The 6,000-nt window shown below is 38.5% G+C and overlaps 1 protein-coding gene across 6 annotated transcripts in view; it reads right to left on the bottom strand.

Moving 5' to 3' along the window:
- Positions 1-6,000, bottom strand: part of LOC137997755 (uncharacterized) — a 121,205-nt gene that overhangs the window by 80,372 nt on the left and 34,833 nt on the right. The window contains exon 1 of one of the 6 annotated variants that reach the window (XM_068843976.1): positions 5,803-5,835. The exons of the other annotated variants lie outside the window; for them this stretch is intronic. The gene's annotated coding sequence lies outside the window, so the exon portion shown is untranslated. Of the gene's footprint in view, positions 1-5,802; positions 5,836-6,000 lie in introns of those variants that run through there. 6 annotated transcript variants of the gene reach the window in all.

Below are 6,000 nucleotides of genomic sequence, written 5' to 3'. Positions count from 1 at the left end.
AGACGATCCTAACATCTGAGACGTCAAATGCATTTTGTATAAATACGGGACGCATTTTGCTCTTGTTCCTTTTTCATCTTTTCTTCTATCCTTCCTTTCCCTCTTTCCCTTTTCGACATGGACCACGGTAAGTGCTACTGTCATCTCCATTTCCTTATTCACCCACTGAAAAATAGCTTCCTCCACTAGATGAAGAAATCTCTGTGTTTAAAGTTTGGTTCACGCATTTGTTTCCGTGCAAGGAACCCGCCCATATCACTTTATAGAAACTTGTTTCTTCGGTTGAATTTAGTAAATATACACGTCCCGTTTTCATTCCAGACGGTTTTCGCGAACGTTTACAGCGTCTTGTCTTGGGCAAGACACTTTACTCCCACGGTGCCTCTCTTCACCCAGGTGTATAAATGGGTACCGGCGAAATGCTGGGGGTAACTCTGCGATGGACTGGCATCCCATCCAGGGGGGAGTAGAAATACTCCTAGTCGCTTCATGCCATGGAAACCAGGATAAGCTCCGGCCTGATGGGCCACTTGGCTCGTATGCAGACTTAACCTACCTACCCTTACAGCGTAAACTGAAAGCGGCCATTATTCAAGTGATGGAATAACATCTTAATACGCTCGGTCAGTGGATCGGCATTCAGAGGCTTCTCGCGGACAAATCGGACGCCATAAACAACTTCAAACGGGCGGGAAGACAACCTCGTCCTCGAAAACTTTGGGTCCGACCAGGACGAACTGGCGCTTGGTGGGACAACTATGTAAGCCAAACGGTAATTGAAGAAAAATGGCAAAAAAATTCACACGGAAGTCCTGGATACTAGGGTGATTCCGTGTACGTGTGGATAGGCAAATTGGATTTGAATACGTTGCGTGTGGACGTGAAAATTCTTGAATCCGCAGAGAAAAAGTTGCGGATTCAAAAATATCTGGATACGTGTGCACGGGGCCTTTAACTTACAAGAACTTTATGAGGTTCGAAAGGCAATGGGTTTCCAGTGGAAAAGGATTAGAAAACTTTCGATCCTTTTAGGATTGCCACGTTTTGATAATTGCCTATAATGCCGCGATCCTCTGTTAATTTTAAGGGTGACTATGAGGCTCCAAATGTTTCCATGTTGACGTTACATCACTGCCTAAATTAAGACACTCTAACTTTCGGTTCTTAGGAAATATCTTAAAAACTAATTTGATGACCTGGTTTTTTTTTTTTTCAAGTTTCGAAAACCCCATTATATTGTCTATGCTCATATGTGGTATCAGAAGAAATTATCGGGCAGAACTTTAGTTACTTATGAAAACGCTGTTGGAAGATGAAAAAAAATCCACTAAATAATTATTTTAATTTTTTTAGAACGCGAATAAACCTAGAATTGAGATACTACTCAACATTTCTGAGAAAGGTTAGTTCCGCTTTTCGCTATTTAACTCGGGTCACCCGTTTTGATATCTCAGATAACGCAAGCAGCTCACGCGCACGCACGGACGCTCAGCCGAAACCTTCAATGATTTCGGGGTTTACTGCAAGAAATGTACTACATTACTTGTCGATCTTTTTCTTAATACCCCGGGTTTTTTGCTTTAAAGCAGATTTTTAATTAAGAACATTTAGATAACTCAGTTTCGAGGTTCAGGTCAAGAGTACTTGTTAAGGTTTCACGTTCCCTGTTAAACTTCCTCTTTAGTTGGGCTTTAATTAATATTAAACTTCTGCTGCATTCTTTACCACATATATATTTTACCACAGTAGTACCAAAATTAAGCATATGGGCATCATTAAGAGCCATTTTCCGAGAAAATCGAAAATCGCAAGACACTCGTGAAAAAATCGAATTTTTTTTTCTTTTGCCAAAACATTCCTTTTAGTACCCTATTTCAAGAAAAAATAGTTTTGGGTTCAAGCAATTCATTGTACGGGAGAAATTACAAAAAGTTTGAAAAATCGATTTTTTGCTGGTTTTTCGTACTCAAAACAACGGAATCCGACCGCAACTTCGAGAAAACGTTGAACGCATAAAAAACAATCCCTAACATCAAAACTTCAGCCGAGGATTATTTCATACCTACTCTTTAATTTTCTGAAAGAAAATTTGAAGAAAAAAGTTTTTAACAATTACAATCGACAAGTTTAAAAAGGTCAAATTTGTATCTCTGGAAATGTTAATAAATGAAGGCGAACTTTAACTGTTATAAAAGCCCTCTGGTATATGCCGCTTCCTTGTAAAACCCATATAGAATAAAACCTTGGCTATTGAACTAAGTTACTGGAAAGTTTTAGCTCTGGGAATCCAATACAGTTCTCACACTAAAGTAAGCAATTTGAGTATCTGAGTAAATAAAACGTATGCAAATTAGACGGCCCGCTAAATGAATTCATATTTTTAACGCAAAGTTTTGTTGAACGAACGACTTACCATTGCTTGTTGTAAGAGAAGTTAAATCCATCTCTCAATCTCTTTGTGGCAACTCATCCATAACTGATTTTGACCAAAATTTGTCCAGCAACTTCAGCACTTGAGCTATCTAAACACTTCCCACGCAGTGCTTATTACGCGTCATCAGACGCTTCTGTAATAATGAAACCCGATTATGTTTTGGTCCGAAAATAACATACAATGATGAAAATTAACCACTACTCAAACCACACAGTTAACAAGGTGAGTATTACTGACCTCTTATTGAGCGAACAAATCAGATACTAGACGGGATAACAAGATCATATGACGCACAATTTAACAAACGCGCAGAGGTTGGTCACGCTAGCTTGACACATACGACGGTACGTACTATACTTCGTACACATTGTAAACAGATTAAGAAACAATTACAGCTGTCCCAATGAAAAAATGTACAACCCTACGTCTGTTTATAGATCATCAGTGTAGAAATATTCGACTCTGGGAACAATATTAATATAACATTTCCAGGTCAAATGCTCCTGGAATAAAATTCATATATTGTCACGAAGTGTTTCGCAACTTACTATTTGGTGCGCGCACAAGATAAGCGATTGCCCGTGAGAGAGGGCGGAACGCGCTTTTTTTTTATACGTGCATCTAAAAATGAAGAGAGTCTATGAACAGGCTGGTAAAGTACACAAAGTGTAGAGTTCTGCCTAAACGGTGTTCTCACTTCTCCTCAGAGGCTGCTTCCAGAAGTGAATCATTCACCATTTGTTCTCGCCGGAATAACTAAGTCAAGAAAAAATCTATTTTGTTCATTGTTTTGCTTTCTTTGCTTATTTTTGAAGTTTGTTTATGTTTAAAAGAGCGTTCCTTTTCGGAGAGTGAGATCATTTCTTGTTTGTCAGGCTGAGTCCTTGTTACAAATCAGTCAGTTACCTTTCAGCTCGTGACTATTTGCACGTTATAAATGTCTCTCCCCGCTCTAACAAATCAATGACACCTTATCTTATAAATGTGAAGAGGTATTCTAGCCTGCATAACAGGTGCTTTGTGAGCCAAGCGAGGCGAACGCGGCATTTGCTCAAAGCGCGAAACGAGTGCGAAGCGCGAGACGAGGGATAAAGAAAGATAAAGCTTTATTTTTTCCTCCCCTCGTCGCGTTTCGCGCCTCGCGCAAAATGACGCTTTCGCCTAGCCTAGCTCATAAAGCAGGGGCACCCTGCGAAATATCTGTTCGAAGAAGCAAACATTGCCTAGAATTTTCTATAGCTTGAGGAAGGCTAAAAATTTCTAGATGACCGTTCCATTCATGTACACAATTTTCGAAGCTTATGTAATAGATTCCCTCCGATTTTCTGAAGTTCATTTTTCCCATTTCACTCCCCAGGTTAGGTTATTTTTCGTAGAGAAAGGAAGCTTAAAATTTTCGGAATCGAAAATGCAATGCAGAAAGGAACCGAAAAACTATCACTTTCGGAAAACTTTGAATTGCTGCTAAAATGTTCGGGAAAATAACACTGAAGCCCTCGTAACTTCGAAAAGACTCAAGTTACCCTAGGATGCCCGAACAGATATAAATTTCTTAGCGCCACTTAGAAAACATTTCTAGAGATCTAAAAGTACTCTGGATAGCCTAAAAAGTCTTTTCAAAGTAATTCGAGGGGAAACCGTCGTTGGGTACCCCTGATAAAGCGCCTGTTATGCAGGCTGGAGGTATTTCTGCAAGTTCTCTGAGTTAACCAAAGATAACTTTGTTTATCTTCACTAAACAACACTTCTAGAGGTCTCTAAAGAAAGCGTTACGCGCGAGAATGTGGAATTTTATAACACTCCACATCGCGTATTCAGCCCTGCGGAGTGGTTCTCTTTTTCTCGCGCTCGCGCCGTGAATTGGTCAAATTTAACTCAAAGATTATTATTAGCCTCAATAGGCTTTTCAACAATTTTGAGGAGGTCTCGAAGGTTTCAAGGATGCGATAAGCACACTCAAGTTTGAAGTTGTGTTGTAAACAAGCTCTAAATGAAACTGAGAATTTCTAGTTACCTGGCTAGGGATCCTGGTTTCGGAGGAAAAATCATAAAAACCAAATCCGAAACAAAACTATAGCAAGCTATAAAGTTGAATTTTATGCTTTTTTATTTTGCTGTAGGGATTGTTGCAAGGTGGTAAATTCGGGAATAACGAACTTATTAAGGAAACATTTGTGTTTGAAATATTTTGGGAAATAAGTGTATGTATTTTTTTACCAACAAAACAAAGACCGAAAACAGAAGCTATTGAGTATTTCGTGACAGTTTGCTAACGTGACCTTGGCATATGTAACTGATTCGTGGGTCAGTAGAAGTCATAAGACCTTGTGGTGGCTTGAAATCTTAACTAAACCAATTTAAAATCGAAGTCAACGGTTTCGAATGCATTTTAATTCTGCTTTTTCCCCCTGAAGAAAACTATTTTACCATTGTGGTAACGGAGTTTCATCAAGCGATGACAGTTTCAGTTCGAAGTTGCGATCTCAATGATTTCGCTGCGGCAATGTGGCTGAACAAACGTTTTTCAGTCGTCATATAAAAAGTTATTTACGGCTCTCACCAACACAGCTGAAAGCTAGAAATAACATTTTCACTTTAAAAACATATTACAAGCAACAGTAAGAAGTCCTTTTGCACTAAACTTTGCGTTTAGTATGAATTCCTTCAGCGGGCCGTCTAATTTGCATACATTTTATTAAATGAAATTCTCAAATTGCTTACTCCAGTGTCAGGGCTGTATTTAATTTCCAGAGCTAAAACTTTCCCGTAATTTACATTAATAGCCAAGGCTTTATTCTATATGGGTTTTACTAGGTAGCGGCATATACCAGAGGGCTTTTTTCAACAGTTAAAGTTGGCTTTCATTTTCTAACATTTCAAGAGATACAAATATGTCCTTTTTAAACTTGTCGATTGTAAATGTAAAAAACTTATTTCTTCAAATTTTCTTTTAGGGCTTTAAAGATTAAGAACGAAATAATATTCGACTGAAGTTTCGATGTTAGGGGTTGTTTCTTATGCGTTCACTGTTTTCTCGAAGTTGAGGTCGGATTCTGTTGTTTTTAAGCGCGAAAAACCAGCAATAAATCGATTTTTCAAACTTTTTGTTATTTCTCCCGTACAATGAATCGCTTGAACCCAAAACTATTTTTTCTTGAATTAGGTCACTAAAAGGGATGTTTTGGCAAAAGAAAAAAAGAATCGATTTTTTTACGAGTGTCTTGCGATTTTCGATTTTCTCGGAAAATGGCTCTTAATATAGGGAATAGAATGCTACAAGATTAACTGCCTTCCATTTGGCAGACAACCTTTATCGAACCTATACTAGGGAATATCAAACCTTAAAAAGAAATAATAAGGTGTCTTACGGTCATCCAGCGTATCTTGTTTGGAAAAGATGTTAAAACTGAGATTCCAGAAGCAGCAAGAACACAAATTATTGACTAATGCTGTCTAATACTGCTGAAACGGTATTCGAGGAGGATGCCACGGTTAGCATGTATTCTTTTCTTGGAACGGGCATGATTCCATCACTTGCTTCTCACGACAAAAATCATTCATCACGA

Source organism: Montipora foliosa, chromosome 3 (assembly GCF_036669935.1).
Source record: "Montipora foliosa isolate CH-2021 chromosome 3, ASM3666993v2, whole genome shotgun sequence".
In the NCBI taxonomy this organism is placed as follows: Eukaryota; Metazoa; Cnidaria; class Anthozoa; order Scleractinia; family Acroporidae; genus Montipora; species Montipora foliosa.
Note: the sequence above shows the minus strand (reverse complement) of the source record. Positions and strands in the feature narration are given on the sequence as shown.